This window comes from Chelonia mydas, chromosome 3 (genome assembly GCF_015237465.2).
Source record: "Chelonia mydas isolate rCheMyd1 chromosome 3, rCheMyd1.pri.v2, whole genome shotgun sequence".
Classification (NCBI taxonomy): domain Eukaryota; kingdom Metazoa; phylum Chordata; order Testudines; family Cheloniidae; genus Chelonia; species Chelonia mydas.
Genome location: NC_057851.1, coordinates 193,825,031 through 193,841,892, shown reverse-complemented (window position 1 = coordinate 193,841,892; position 16,862 = coordinate 193,825,031). Strand labels below are relative to the sequence as shown.

General features: G+C 42.8%; 1 protein-coding gene across 4 annotated transcripts in view; it reads right to left on the bottom strand.

Annotated features, from left to right (window-relative positions):
- Window positions 1–16,862, bottom strand: part of PAK5 (p21 (RAC1) activated kinase 5) — a 174,789-nt gene that overhangs the window by 131,098 nt on the left and 26,829 nt on the right. For 3 of the 4 annotated variants that reach the window (XM_043544046.1, XM_043544047.1, XM_007064150.3), the window contains exon 2: window positions 5,544–5,668. The exons of the other annotated variant lie outside the window; for it this stretch is intronic. The gene's annotated coding sequence lies outside the window, so the exon portion shown is untranslated. The remainder of the gene's footprint in view (window positions 1–5,543; window positions 5,669–16,862) is intronic. 4 annotated transcript variants of the gene reach the window in all.

Genomic DNA, 16,862 nt, shown 5'->3' with positions numbered 1-16,862 from the left:
ACACACATGTTTTTTTTAAAGCTGCATTTTTTAAAACCAAAAGTGAAACAAACAAAAAACCACACCAACAAAAACCCTACTTCTTTCAGTTTCAGGTTTCCATTGAAAAAAGACATGCATTTTTTAAACCAGCTCTAACCTTCTACCCACAAACCCATTACAGAGCAGGACTCTGCAAAATAAGCCTGGAACCAGCTAGTCCCCCAAAGAGCTGTTTCCTGCAAGCAATTTGACATTCTGTCTAGGACACAATTCATGAAGAAAAATATGAAACCAACTAAAGTTGACTTCTCTAGCGATAACTTAGGGCCTGATCCAGAAGGCTCATAAATGTCACAAGCAAACTAAGCAAAACTCCCACTGAAGCGAAGGAGTGCCTGACTTCACAGGATCATGTCCTTAAACAGAGGGATATGAATTCTTAGCTGAATGCATGTGTTACTCCATCAACACTAATGAGAGCTGTGTGTATCTATAACCAGGAAGTGAGATGGGTCAAATTTAGAATATGAGTAAAGTTTCCAAAAGCACCTAAGTCTTACTGAAAACCAGTGGGACTTAGGCACTTGTTCTTTGAAAATGGGACTTAGGATCTGAATTCACTTAGACTTTTCTGAAAATTTTACCCTAAATTCCCACGTTTTCCTCTAGCAGTTACACGTGTAAAAAGGGCAAATACCAAGAACGCGCCATGTAAATTGAGGCGCAGACAAGTTTAATTGAAATGCCTTTTTCATTAGATAAGCCAGTCAGGCAATAATCATGCCAGTTCTCATGGGTTTATAGCTACCAACCATTATATTGGTAGAGGATCATTAAATAGAGCTTTTACATGTTCACACCAATGTTTCATTTCTTTTTTAAATACTCATTTCCAAAGAATTTCCATGCACACAAAGGATTTATGGACTCAGACAGTAAATATAGTCTAGTGGCAGATTGATGCTTTCTCAAGTATTCATGCTGGCTGTAATTTTTTTAGAATGGGTTTCTCACAAATGAATGAACCTGTATCATTCACAGCTTCTTTATCTTAGTATTAGCCACACATCTGTGACAAGCTGCAGTTGTCAAGTACGTGAGAAATCTCAAGTGCTCTGGCTTTCCGAGGTTCTCCGGTAGAGGATGATCAAGCCTTCGTGATGATGATACTGTACTGGATACGGCTACAACCTGCGGGCTGCTTAGTACAGTAACTGCTGTGGTCAATGTGTCTCAGCTGTGCCAGGTATGTTAGTTTCATTTTGGATGATTATTATTTGCACTAAATTGCATGCGCTGTTAGAGCAGCAGCATACTAATGATTTACAGGCTCCGCTCTGAGAGAACAACTCTTGAAGCATTAAGAAAAGGAGGACTTGTGGCACCTTAGAGACTAACAAATTTATTTGATGCCACAAGTCCTCCTTTTCTTTTTGCGGATACAGACTAACACGGCTGCTACGCTGAAACCTGTCTTGAAGCATTGCTTGTCTTTCCGAGACTGATTCCTCAGTCCGATTATAAAGTGAGATTGGGACACTTGTGCAAATGCATATGTTAAAGCTAGGTGAACACACAAGCGTTTTCACTTGAAAAATGCAAGGCTATATCTGTGCATGGGCTAACAGAGGCCAGTGCCTGAAAATCAGGACTAACTATGCCTCAAAAGTGGTTTAGTGCAATATTTTATAGAAAGTCTTGACGGTCTTACTGCAGATGTGCTCCACGCCTGGAAGCTTCCCTAGATTTCCATGTCTATGCATGGAGTTTACAGGACCCTTTACTATTTAAGACTGTTAAGTTCTCTGTAAGAGGGACTCTCCTCATTATGTTCATGTTGGGACTCGATTCTGCTCCTACTGAAGAAAACAGGAGGATTGACATGGATGTCAGCAGAAGGATGGGCCCCAAGGTTCCTCAGTCTGCATTATAGTTCATGCTGGGCATCCCTTGCCATTGTGTAGTCTATTGCATTTTGTCCGATCTGTCAGTGCTGTGGTGCTAGAATTAGGCCGAGAACCAGTACCTGCATTCTGTAAGATCCCTCAAACCGATTCAAGGTGACAAAGGTGAAACACAGTTTAGGCCCCAATCCTTACTCACAGATATTTGTTCATGGGAGAATTTCCGTTGACTTTGATGGGAGTATTTGATTAAGCACTGCTTATGGTGAGTAAGGGTGACAGCAGATCATGATCAATAAGGATCATTGATTTATGCTCAGACATCCTACTGACTTCAGCAGGTGCCCAGTAAGTGAAATGGTGACCAGATATGACCTTAAGAATTCATGTTTTATCCACTAACCATTCTGACTGAGCTAAAAAGAGGAAAATATGCAGACTTGCAGCTGTACCTTCCAAAATGTTTTTTACCTCAACTCAACAACTGAAAGCTTTACAAAACTTTGAGAGCAAATATCAATTTTGATCATATGCTTCAGAAAATGGACAGAAATTATTATATCAAGCTCATTTCCGGGGACGGGAATCTATATACTGCCTGCCTTGGATATTTCGCAACAGCTTGGTTTATGATGATAAATACGGTCTTGTGGGCAGGTCCTTCTGGTTGCTTGTTAGAAATGGGAACATTTTAAAAAAACAACAACCCGAATCTATGATCTTTCCAGCTATGACGCATCCACATCTCCAGCTGGCTCATCTGTTACCTAGAGCCTCCTGCGTTTATTTGAAATGTTATTTAAACATACATTTCACCATTAGGGTATGAGTGAAAAATGTTGTCAGCGTTCAGGTGAAAAATGGCTACTGGCTTACGAGATGCTCACTAAGCCCCGTGGAAACTAAAGGGCAGGAAATGAAAAATATAAAGTGATATGTCAAAAAAAAAAATCACTTAACTCAACCAATTCTCCTTTGATGGGCCAAAAGTGAAATTCAGGGCCTCTGCACTACATGAATGCCACAGTCATATCAATACTTGATCGGATAAGAAGTATTTAAAGCTTGATTTAAATAAAATAATTTCACTTAGGGTGATAGTCGCCTTGATTCAGAGGGCCCAGGAAATGCATTTAGCATCAGTATCTCTCTTAGGTACTTATAAGTCCTCCACTACTATAGTACCTGAGTACCCTACACTATTTTATGGATTTAGCCTCATGACCCCCTGTGAGATAGGGAAGTGCTACATTTTACAGATGGAGAACAGAAAAACTGAGTGTTTTGATCAAGATCACACTGTGGCAGAGAAGAGAATTGAACCCTGTGCTCTCCTGTGCTAGGCTAGTACCTTAACCACTAGACCATAATTTTCCTTCTGTAGGGCTTGCTCTAATTCTGTTATTACAGCAGTGAGAAATCCAACAGACTGGGGCACAATGTGGTACGGTAGGCGTAGGGATGCCCAGCATGAACTTGAAGCACGCAGCCTCCTCTGCTCCCGGTGGAACGTAGAGTGAATTTCTCCCCAGTAGGTAAGAGAATGATTATGTTATTTAAGCCGTAACCACTTCTTAATCCATGGTGTTGTTTCTGAAACGGTCACTTTTGACCAGGGCCATAACTAGGGCAGGGCGAGAGGGCCAGCCACCCAGGGTGCGGAGCTGGTGAGGTCACAAAAATGGGGCAGTTCAGGATCGGGACCAGCAGCATCTGCTCCCCTCTGCATGATTTGGCCCAGCATCATCAGCTGGGGTCCCTGAGCATAGTTTTTTTTGGGGGCGGGAGGAACTGCCCCCCCAAATAGAAGCCCCGACTGCCTTGGCAGCTGGATGCTACCTCCTGAGTCCTAGTGCTAGTTGGCTTTCCCTTCTACGTGTGCTGGGTGCCTTGCATAGCCACTGTCCTGTTTCCTCTACACTGGTGAGTGCCCATGGGAAGGTGGGCAAGGCAAGAGGGTATGGGGGAAGGAGGGTGAGATTCAATGATCTTTATAAAAAACAAACACAAAGCAAAACACACAAACAAATCAGAGGTTTGGCCTTTAAGCCTGTGCTAGTCTAAACATTTTGGACAGCACAACAGACTCTATCCAAACCCACCGAGGTCAATGAAGAGGCCTCCATTGACTTCAAAGGGCCCACTCCGTGTAAAATAAAAGTCTCAAATCTGCCTATACATGTAAATCCATAAAGCATATACAGGTGTAAGTCTATGGGTTAAATCGCCTGGGTTATAGTTTCACTCTGGGGCATGAAGATTTGCACATGTAGCTCCCTGCATATAGAGATAAGAAAATACTCCCAATAATACTTTCTGTCCACAGGACTGTGAAGATTAGACTGTAACACCTGAGCGTTTAAAAATCATTCATCCGATTCTGGAACAGCTTTTTTTCTCTCACCATTGCACCTTTCCAATGAAACTGTAAATGCTCCCTGAATTGAATTTGACAGTTGAAAAGTAAAGGGATTTAAAATAACAAATGGTCCCCAAGCTTTCCCTGCAGCAAGGTTAGAGAGACTTAATTGAACTTTAATTCAGCTGCCAAACTAGAAGAGCACATTTTAAAATGTCTTGAAAATACCTACGTTTATTAAGTTCCTAACCAAAGTTCTACCAGGAACAGCTCAGTACTGTCAAACTTTCTTCATTCATTTTTCAAACCATTAAGAAAACCAAAGCTTTGTATTACTCCCTCAATTATACAAACCTTGGGGGAAATTCTCTACTGGTATAAATTGGCCTGGCTCTGACATCAGTGGAAACACACCAGTTTACAATAGCAGGCAATTTGGCCCCATGTTTAACGGATGGTACAAAAGGCAGGGTAGACAAGAGGTTCCTTCAAGAGATGTTTATATTAAAGTAACATTTTATCTTTTACAAGATACATTTTTGTAATGCAGTTCACACACAGAATTTTTCGTCACCTCAACTCTGGCCGGAAATGTAGTCGCTAGAGCTGTGCAGGAGAAGAGGGTACTGTCAGATGGATTATAAAATAGACATAAAATTGTGGGAGGCTCCAAAATAAGGAAGTCTGACCTAATGGGTAGGACAATCTCAAACGAAACTACATTATACCTTTGTCAGTTTTTACCATTAAAGAGAAACAAGTTTGATTTCTGGTAGTGCAAAGAGGCTGGCTTAACCTGGCTATTGGGGATTCTCAGGTAGCGCCCGGTGGAACACTCAATGTCTCCGCACTCTGGCAATGCTCAGCTGCCAGAATGACCACTTGAAGTCTAACCGCTGGGTGTGGTTTAGAGCAGCCCTGAGCCCTCTCTAATTTATGTAAGGGGGTACATTTCAGTTGGGCCTCAGCCCAGCCTCCTTTTGAATGAGTAATACATGCAAATTCACTTTAAGATCCAACTCCTACAAGCTGAAGTAAATGTAAAATCACAGCTGATCAAGTTTATGGATGACAAACATTGGCACACTGGTAATTAATGAGGACAAGAAAGTTGTATAGAGCAATCTGGTTCACTTAGTAAGCTGGACCCGTTCAAACAAAATGTCCCTCAATACAGACAAACACAAGACCATACATATAGCAACAATTTGGGACCTGAAGAAAAGCTCTGTGTGGCTCGAAAGCTTCTCTCTCTCATCAACAGAAGTTGGTACAATAAAAGAAATTACTGCACCCACCTTTATGTCTCTAATAGCTCAAAGCAGTCATCAATGGGGAATCATCATCCAATGGGGGGTGTTTCCAGGGACTTTCTGCAGGAATTGGTACTAGCCTGACACTACTCAACATTTTCATCAGTGATCTGGAAATATAAAATAATTGCTGATCAAATTTGTGGATGACACTAGGATTGTCAAAATGGTAAACAATGATGGTGTGGGATCTGGACCACTTGGTAACCTGGGTCCATTCAAACAAAATGTGTTTTAATACAGCCAAATACATAGTTATACATGTAGGAACAAGGAATGCAGGTCATATCTACAGAATGCGAGGGGAGGAGGACTATATCCTAGAACAGTGGTTTTCAAACTTTTTTTTCTGGTGACCCAATTGAAGAACATTGTTAATGCCCGTGAACCAATGGAGCTGGGGATGAGGGGTTTGGGGTGTGGGAGGGGCTCAGGGCTGGGACAGAGGGTTGGGGTGCGGGCGTGAGGGCTGTGGGTTGGGGCTGGGAATGAGCAGTTCATGGTGTGGGAGGGGGCTCTGGGCTGGGGCATGGGTTTGGGGTGCAGGAGGGGGTCAGGGCTCTGGGCTGGGGTTGCAGGCTCTGGGGTGGGGCCAGGGATGAGGGGTTTGGAGTGCAGGAAGGGGCTCCAGGTTTGGAGGGGGATTCAGGGCTGGGGCAGAGGATTGGAGCACGGGCTTACCTTGGGCAGCTCCCAATCAGCGGCGCTGCGGGGGTGCTAAGGCAGGCTTCCTACCTCTCCTGGCACTGCGGACCGCACTGAGCCCTGGAAGCGGTGAGCAGCAGGTCCAGCTCCTAGGCAGAGGCGCTCAAGCGGCTCCGTGCAGCTCTGGCCCACAGGCACCGACCCCCCCAGCTCCCAGTGGCTGGAACCAGCCAGTGGGAGTCCGGAGCCTTTGCTCAGGGCGGGGACAGCACATGGAGCCCTGTGGCCCCACTGCCTAGGAGCTGGAGCTGCTGCTGGCTGCTTCCGGGGCGCAGCGTGGTGTCAGAACAGGTAGGGACTAGCCTGCCTTAGCCGGAAAGCACCACCACCGGGACCTTTAACAGTCTCCGCGACCCAGTGCCTTACATCCCCCGACCCAGTACTGGGTCGCGGCCCACAGTTTGAAAACCACTGTCCTAGAAAGCAGTGACTATGAAAAGGGTCTAGGGGTCTGTCACAGGCAGGCTGGTAACAGGATCATCGTGAACAAGGAACTGAATATGATCACTCAGATGATCTCGTTGTCCCCTCTGGCCTTAAGAATCTATGAATCTAAGCACAACTGATAAATTCTTACATCTGCATAGCAGGTGTCGGCACCTGAAAGAGGTGTGCCTGCCTGCACAGATGTGCCCAGCTGTGTATGCTGCAAATGCACCTACTTTTGAATACAATAAATCAGACCTGAAGGAGTCTGGAAAAATGCATATTGTCATTATACACTCAGGCTTAATTCTTAGCTGTTAGCCAGCTGAGATTAAAAGAGTAGTTCTGACAGTCAGAAACCATCATCTCCTCAACATAAATCAAGCTGTCATTATTGGCCATCTGCAAAGCGGTTTTGATGATAGGCACATGAAGCAGGAGCAGAATTAAAAAAGGACGTAATTAGCATCAAAACAGTCAGTACACAGATTCTGTGCATAATCCACTTTATAATCTTAAAGTACAAATCTCTAGTGTGCCTGAAAGAAGAAAAACAGTGGGTGACTCAAGTGTCTGTGGGGAAAGCGAGAGACACAGACAAATAGAGAAACAAGACAGGAAGAATAAAAGATAGAGACATGCACATACACAGACACACACACGAGAGGAGGGATAATTGACACCACCAGCAACTAGATTCACTCCTAAAAAATTCCTCGGTGAAACCTCTCCCCACTAATATTTCCGAGCACCCTGTTTAAGGGGAACAATTTTCTGTCTAGACTCCAGACTTCTTACATTTATCAGCCAGTCACTGCTGAATGGCTAGAAAAGTGAGGTTGGCTTTTCTTCTTCCTGGTCATTAACCTTGTAAACTAATGTTTTTCCAGCCACAGCTACAATTCCAAGTGGAGAGGCGCCTACCTGGTTTGATTTACTTCGAGAACAGCTGAACACACAGGTTCCCACAGACTTACAGTTTGATCACTTTGGTTTTTGAAGGGCTCATATTGTGTCAGGTAACTTAAGATCAGCATCGACTTTTCCCCAAGTAAAGACTGCGATTGGGACAAGTGATGGTTGGGTGACGAGCCACATCTCGGAGCTTCCTTGTGGAAACCTGTGGTTCTTGTCTTTGGGGGATTTCGCCTGCCCAATATCATGTGATTCAGAATTTGTCCTACTCACGGAGTAATTCAGTTAAAGAACACTGTGTACCATGGGTTGCTAGTTGTTTTGCTGATGCTTTATCTCACTTTCGGACTTGGGAATTTTGGCAATCAGTGCCTGCTCAGGACCTTTGATGCCTTGGCATCCACAGGCCTAAGGCTATTGGAATTTCAATGGCATCAGGCAGCAAGTGGTCCTACAGGACATGTTTTAATAAATTCCTTGGATTCAGTGAAAGAGCAGGCCTCTCTGGCTCCAGCCCATCCCACAACAACATGGGGAAGGCTTTACTCTTCTGAATAGAGTATCACTCATACCTCACTGTGATTTTTTTTTTAAATGGTGCATCTCTTTGATCACACAGAACCTTCACCCAGAGGAACTTCAGCATGACCAGAACAGCTATTATGAAGCCTGACCCAGGGCCAGATTCCACTTCTACTATTAGCTTCTGTCTGGAATTTACTCTTGTGTTTGCCAGTCTTGACATTTAGACTTTTGTTGCTGCAGGAAGATGATGATGAGTGTTTCATGGTAGCAACTTAAATTTTATTTCTCTGTTAACAAGGTAAATTGTGAAAAGATATTAAAGTACACTTACTAAGTAAATATGTTAGTGGCTAACTGCGTGCTGCATGTACAATTTGTTTTCCAACACAACAGTAAAAAGATGGTTTTCTCGTGCTGGTTATTAATTTTTGAAGGTGTTGATTTCAAATGTTAGTGGTGTTCTTTGATAAGCTACGGCTTAGAGATAAAAATAGCTAAAAAACATTAAAATTAGAACAATGGGCTGCTCTATTAATGTGTTTACAGAAGTCCCATTCACATTAATGAGAGTTCTGTACATGCAACGCATAGTTGGCAAGTTGTATTTTGGGATTTTCATCTTCCTCTAAAGCATCAGAGATTGGCCACAGCTGGAGATTAGACACTGGACATGGCTAGACCAGTGCTCTGAGGTGGCTGAGAGAAGCCAGTTTCTTGATGCCTGGTTGGTGTGTCTTGCTCACAGCCAAATAATCACCAGTTTGGGGGTCAGGAATGAATTTTCACTTAGGTCAGATTGGCTGGGATCTTAGAGCTTTCTCGCCTTTCTCTACAGCATAGGGTGTAGTTCACCGGCTGGGGTCATCTGGGCATTTCTCACCTCAGCAATGGCCTGCCATTGCAGGGGCTTCAGGCACTGGTGGCACCTTGGTTTCTTCTGTTCACTGCCTGTGAGACAGAGTTTAATCTCCTGAGGACTGAAATGCTTTGGCCTAATTAAAGTCTTTGGGCTCAAAATAGGGGTAAATGGGTGAAAATGAATGGCCTGTGATATACAGGTAGTCAGACTAGAGATCTAATCATTCCTCTGGCCTTAAACTCTATGACACTATGAAAAGACCAATAGCGAAGGACCAGAACGATCATTTGTGGGCTAGAAACAACTGGAGCTGCCCTTGCTTTTTACACACGACTCCTGTTAATATCAGTAGGAGATCTACTATGGATTGAGGTCGCTGCATGGCTTTTCCTTTTGTGACACTGATATGCTTGGGCTATGCATCTCAGAGTTGAAAAGATGACCATGGGTGGTTAGGCTTTGAGAATGAGAGGGGAAATTTAACTTAGATCTTGGCCTATATTTAAGCACAGAAAATAAATCCTACAAGCTTCTGTTCAAAACTGTGGGCCAAGTTCTGCTCGTCATGCCAATGTAACTCCAGACTTTATTTTTCCAAATGTAAAGAGTATCTTGTCTTAAAGATCTTTTTGCACATACACAAAAATTACCATGCACCATTAAATAACTAGTTTGAGGTTACCATTTTTATTTGTCTACCCTATGTACTTAGGGCAAAATTCACTTCAAGGCCCTAGGAATCACTTTGATGAGGTCTTAAGTGATGCATCGGATCTTGTGTGTCCCTTGCCCTGGAGTGAATTTCACCCTTAAAAGCTAGATGGGAACAAACTAAAGAAAAAATAATTCCCTGGGCAGCTACAGTGGTGCTGAGTTCATTCATTTAATTTCTGTAACAAACAATTGGAGATCTTTAGCATAGGCAAGCAGATGAGAATCATTGTGGAAGAGGGTAGAAGCCACAGATGCCAATATTAAAGGTCCTCAGATAATTCACAGTTAACAGTAACACTTGAAATGGTTCAGAATGTTCTAACTGAGCATCTGCTTTGTTTATATTTTTACGAGCAATCCGAGGCTACAGAGCTGAGTGTTTCTGCGTCACTCCTCCCTCTGAGCAATGTTTTGCGATTTCTAGCCAGAGTGTACACTTCGCAAATTATCTAGATAGGTGCATTGTTCTGTGTGTCTACAGCACAATGGGATCCTGGTTCATGACTAGGGCTCCTAGGCACTACCACAATACAGATAAATACTACTAATATGTAGTAGGAAGGGAGGAAATATTAGAGCAGGGATTTGAACATCTAACTAACACTGAATTTCAATGGGAGTTGATGCCTAACTTCCTTAAGACTCTTTAAAACTCCCAGCCTAAAAATATCTGTTCACTTCTATTGATAGAGAATTAAAGTTTCAGATGGTACATTATATCCCCAGAAGATGTATTTAAAACTTTGACAGTATTAATAAGTTATGAATCAATGCTTTACTAGACCATGAAATATACTCTCATGGCAAAACAGAAAAGAATAGAAAAGGAGGTGGCTCTCTCTATATGGCTCTCATGCTCAAGGTGCTTTTTACAAAGATATTAAGAACGGGAAGTGCAACAACTCTGTAGGTGACACATAGTGGCTGATGTGTTCATTATGTCAACACTGAGAGCTCTTTGGTTTCTACATCTTCATGAAATCATTCTAAGCCATTAATCCAAAGCACAAGCAGGGACAGTGAAAGCTTTCCCACTGCATAACTTGTCTCTGGCTCTTTGTCTCATCCCTGATCCAGAGAGTGAAATGACAGTAATCCCCATGCCCATTCATTCCATGCCCTCTCACCTGGGACTGCCAACAAAACTGCCAATTGCAGCACTATTGTTACCCACTTGACTGAGGTCAGCAACTCACTTCACAAAGGCCGCTTTACAGCCATCAGATAGTAACAACTTTCAATCACATTCAAAGCAGCAATAAGACTTTGTATTCCACTACCTGTTCCCTGAGCCATCTAGTTCCCTGAGAACCTGTTTTATTGAGATTTGTTGGTTTGGACCCTGGGCTACCTCCGACATCAAAAACCAGCCAACCGACCACAAAAATCTTGCCACGAGATCTTTAGCTTCAATCTTGATAGTACAGTACTCAGGATAGGCAAAACAGCACAAATTAACATCTCGCAGGAGACTGCCTGTAATATTCCTACATCTCACAGTTGTGCACATTAGCATTAACGCTGGGCATGCGACCAAATCCTGATGCAAGACTGAGCCCCACAACCAAAGCTGGGAGGAACTGTATCTTTGCTTCACAAATTACTGTGAATGTTGTGGATTCAAGACTCACAAAGCAGTGGTCTGGCTTTCTGTAACAAAATGCTAGGTATTTTTTATATTAAACAAGAAACAAGAAAAAGTTTCCAAGGAGCGGCAGATCAGAACAGATGTCTAACCTGCTTACACAGCAAAAAAAAAAGTTACTTTAGCAGAAGCACTGGCTCGAACACTAGCTGCCCAGGAACTTATAGGGAGCTGGAACATTCTATTCTATGCAGGTTCTTACACCTCCCTTGTCACTGTAGTATCTGAGCACCTTCTGGTAGTTCATAAAGTGACATAACCTAACATCTTGTTTTTGGTTGCTCCCAGGATATTAAAGAGACAAGGTGATTGAGGTAAGTACCTTTTATTGGCCCATCTTCTGATGGTAAAAGAGACAAGCTTTCAAGCTGCACAGAGCTCTTCATAGCTTCAAAGTCTGACATCCTCACCAACAGACGTTCGTCCAATGAAAGGTATTACCTCATCCACTTTGTCTCTCTAATAACTAACTTCTGTATGTGAGAGTAGGGGAGGAGTGTACAATACACACTGTTATGTGTTTGAATTCGAGACATCAAAGTCAAAAAAGCATGCTTTGAATTCCCTTTAAATTCAGATTCACATGGGCCAGCCTCAAATCATCATTCAATCTTTAATTATGTCCCCCTGTTCCTCTCAGCAGTGATGCTGGTCTGGTGATCCTTTCCCCACCCCCACTAGGGTTCAGTGGTTGATAATGCTGGGTTAGAGCCCTATGTTTATTTGGGGGCTCTTTAAACCAATGTGAAGGCAGCATGGAAACTTGTCTGGCATCTTACACTGGTTTAACATGCAGCCAATGTCTCAAACCACAGCACTTTTCAGCAAAAGGGAAGCTTCCGGCAAGAGGGTGAAAAACGGCAGCTACATTTAAAGAGTTAATTTTCAAATACATTTCCTTTCCCAAAATGAAGGAGAAATGCCTCTTACCATTTAACTTTCATGCCATTGGCCTGAGCAAAACAGATGCCATTTTCCTTTCCAGGCGTACAATCTGCCTAACACAATGCCGCACAATATCCTGCCTCTGTTCCAGGCATTTGCATTTCAAATGTGGAACAACTCCTCCACCTAATTATATTTAGAATTATGACTACTTGGTTTGCCTAAATATATTCTAAGAAGCCTCAGAAAACTGAATCTTTAATCTGGGAGAAGCAGTGGAGGATCTGGTGAGATACAGTAGCTACTATCATTAACACATTGGCACCTAAATGTCTCTTCTCCTTCCACCACCCACTGCCATGATGAGCTCCATCTGATGAAGTAGGAAGGAAGTCAACTGGAGCATTACTGATGGGAAACATGAACATATACAGATAAACTCTGACTGACAGGGCTAGGGTATGGGTAGCCTTTGCCCAGCATCAGGCATGGACCAAGGGCCAGGAGCCAATTACCAGGAATCAGGCTGGTTTGGAACATGAGCAGACGAGAACTGAGAGACATAGCAGAGGGCAAGATCCAGAGCCATTTACCAAGAGTCAGGCCAAGTCAGGATACCAAGAGGCCAGGATCAGCATGCAGAAACAGGCAAACACCAGACTAGCACTCCATGGCAGAATGAAGCCCAGTTGTACAATCAACTTCCTGGTTCCTCCTCTGTCTTAAATAGAGGCTGCAGCCTAGTCAGAAGCCTTGGAGCTCTCCCAATCAGAGTGCAGGGGCCATGTTGGTGCCTCAGTTGGGCTTCAAAGGCTCCAGTCCCAGCTGCTGTGTGTGAGCTGCCAGGTGGAGGATTGGAGTGTGACGACTCCCAAAGACCTGGGTTTGAGACCCATAGGGACTGACACTAAGATGTTTCTACAGTCCTATGACAGAGCCTAAGAGAGACTTCTTCTCCTCTGCCATTGTGATGGCTATATCCTGCCCTGAACTACTTATCCAGGCCCTAAATCAATTTATCAGCCTTGGCTGCTTCTGCACCACCTCAGAAGCCAGCTCAGCTCTGCCTGCGTGAGGAACTGGTAGCAAACTTCTCCCAGATCATCGATTCCCCCTGACCCCCAGGATGCCCACTCTGAACAGTGGCAGCTATACCCAAGATGAAATACACAGAATTCATCACATTCATGGAGCAAGACATTCTGGAAGCACTGAAAGAAAGCCTGCATTTTGGGAAAGGAAATGTATTTGAAAATTACCTCTTTAAATGAGGCTGCCATTTTTGAGACTCTTGCCAGAAGCTTCCCTTTTGCTGAAAAGTGCTGTGGTTTGAGACATTGGCTGGGTATTGCAGGGTAGCACTCTAACCACTGAGCCATCCTTCCTGTTGATCCACTGAGAGCACAACACCCCGCTGCTCCACTCCTCACAGAATATTGGATCACATTCATGGTCTCTGTGTTAATTATAGTTACTCAGAAAACTTGCAATTAAAATGAAATTACAACAAAATAACTGAAGTTAATTTTTTAAAAAATTGAGCAGATTCCCTCACCAACTCCACATTCTGACCAGCTCTAGCATTAATCCTGAGAACCCTCTATAGGGTTGGACCAAGATAGCTCAGAGAGCATCTTGCTCTTTGGAACAATGGCCTCCATCAAAATCTATGCTCCTAAGGAACAATGAAGCTGACAACCTCAAGAGTGAAGCTCCTGAAAGTGGGAGACTGGACTTTCCTAGCAACAGTTAGAACTCATTCCTGAAAGGGATCAGATTGACCACAATTCTCATTGCTTTTAGGATGACATGTAAAACTCACTTCCTACCTATCAAAGCAGAGGGGAGGAGAAAGAAAAGAAAGAAACAAATACATTTTAGAAAAACTAATTTTAAAAAACCTAATACTATACCCCGACCACCTACAAGCAAAGAGGAAGGAAAATTAGACCACTAGCCAATTGTGAATTAGATTATTATTTAGGATGAAAGTTAGGAAGTGCGGTGATGGGCACTGTTATAACAATCAAGACACAGGTCCCTTCCAGTTCTATAATTCTATGTCACAAAAAACTTCCCCTGCCCCTTACGTGTTCCAAAGTCTTGCACTGTATATTGAGGTTCCATTTATAAAGGGTTAATAAAGAGTTAATGAATGATTAATAGATGTTATCAACATGTTACAGATATGAGTAGAAAAATTAAGTCACATCAATAGAGGTGGTTATAGATATTTATAAACTACAGTTATAAGTGACACGATCTGTTGGACTCAATTACTATTTACAACTTTTATAAACTATTGATAAAAATATACCCTTCATATAAAGTTTGAGCATGTCTCTATAAACTGTTACACCTGATAGATTTACCTATGTGAGATTTCTGCTACCTATGAAGTATCTTCCCATATCCCATAAGTATTTCCGAACATCAGCTGGAGAATTTAGAATGTGGCACTCGGGAGGGGTAATATGGCTAAATAAATGCCATCCTTGAATGGCTTTTGATCAAAGAACCATCTCAACTACCAAAATTAAATAAATATGTCATCTTAGTTTGGTCTCAGTTATCAGTTTCCGTTGCCAAAAATAAGTCAGCTAGAAAATGATAGAATGCAAAGGGAAAGCTGCATGAGCAGTGTACCTCTTCATTATTTTTACTACGAACTCCAATACATATTTTCAATACTCACGGCAGGGTGTTTACAGCACTGGGTGGATAATATACAGAGTAGCTGGGATTGCAGAATTCTGTGCACAGGTGCACTACAAGGCAATTTTATTCATTACTCATTCTGCTTCTATCTGCAGGTAGGCAATGCAGCCCCAGTATGACCTTTCTGTACTGCAAATACAGTAGCATTATTCATAAAGTCCTATGTGCCTTTGTGCCAGTTACACTGGCTATTTAGGCTCAATTGCTACAGTAATCAACTTGACAATTTTTCACCAGCCAATTTTGATGAACTTCATTATCATGGATCTATTCTCCCACTGTCTCATCTTCCCAGAATGCCATGTTTTCGGTCATTTCTTTCCCTACTTAGGATCTCATGATACACCATAATGCCACAATTATGCTCCTTTTTAGAGGATTATTGCATTAGATATTTAGAGAATGGCCTGTTCTACAGTACATCTTATCAGGGAAGGTGAAGTTATTCTCGTTACACTGAACAGTCCCTTTAGAGCAATCATAGTTAATCCTACTTCAAAGCCCATGACAATAAGCTATGGGGAGGAGACAGAGGGCAGAAGAGATCAGAAATATAGTTTCTTTCCCCTCAGGCATGGCCTGGCAGGCACCTTCAGACCTTGGGACCTTACTGGGATTCAGCTGACTGGCTGTTTCTTTTTCTTCATTGTGTCCTATATTACGTCAAGGCCTATGATGAGGAAGGGTTTGCTGACATGGGGTAGCACTGGGGAGAGCAGGGTTTTAATGGCAAGGCAGGTGCGGGGGTTGGGGAGAGGAGAGTGAGTTTAAACAAAAGAAACCAAGGAAGAATAGATGCTTACTTAGAAAAATAAAAACACAAAAGGTTAAACTGCAGGGAGAGGGCAAAGCTCATGGAATCTGAAACAGCTGGGAATGTTTCAAGGAAACCAAGACGTGGGCAAACTGCTTCTCATTTTAAAATGGAAAAATAAGCAACCACTCCCCTTGCAGTGAACATTTCCTCTAAATCTTTTTTCTTTCCAAAACAAAGTTGCATCCCACCCCCTTCCTCTACCAGTTGGTTAGTCCTGATTCTGCAAGCACACACATGCTTAATTGTTCGAAGGGGAGTAATCCCACTGAGTTCCATGGCACTCCTTAGATGTCTAGAGTTAAAAACATACAGAAGCATTGGCAGAATTGGAGCCTTAGAATGGAAGTTTTTTGGGGAGGGTAGGAATCTTGTGCTCATAATAAATGATTGTAAAGCACCAAGTACACTGTTGGTGCTAGCGCATGACTGACAATATTGTTATGGCCTGGGCATAACCACAACCCTTCATTTAAGATAGTTGTTAGAAACAGCTAAGCTCCTTTATGGCACCAGGTAGCCGAAACAAGAGCAGCCTCCACCTCAAACACAGGCACATGTCACCACCCAAACCAAAGGCACCTGCAAGGCATATGTGGGAGGAAGGCTTTCACTGGCTATTGTTTTGTGAATGTTCGTGTGAATGAACATTCACAAAACAAAGAGAAGCAGGGATAGAAAAGCCACAAAACAAGGGATAGAAAAGCCAAGGACAGTCAGAGCTAGCACTGGGAACCTGACTCAGAGAAAAGACTAGAGAGCTTTTGGGCAGAGTGTTGTCTGGAAAGGGACATGGAACTGTTGGCAAAGATATTCTCTCCTGTTCTTTGATTCCTCCTGTGGTCAGGGAAAGATGCCTTTGTACAGTGCTTGTATTATTTACAGGATCATATCAAAGAAACACTTGACTCAATCATCAATTTCTCCTCTTAATGGAAACAACCCACAACACCATGAATTTGGCTAACTGGTTGGGTTCAAAAGGAGACAATATTAATATTCTTAGACTAGGTTCAATTCCTGCCTTTATAAATGCATTGAATGAATTACTATATTGCAGATTTCACCATTTATACATGGGGCCTCACAGAAGTGTCA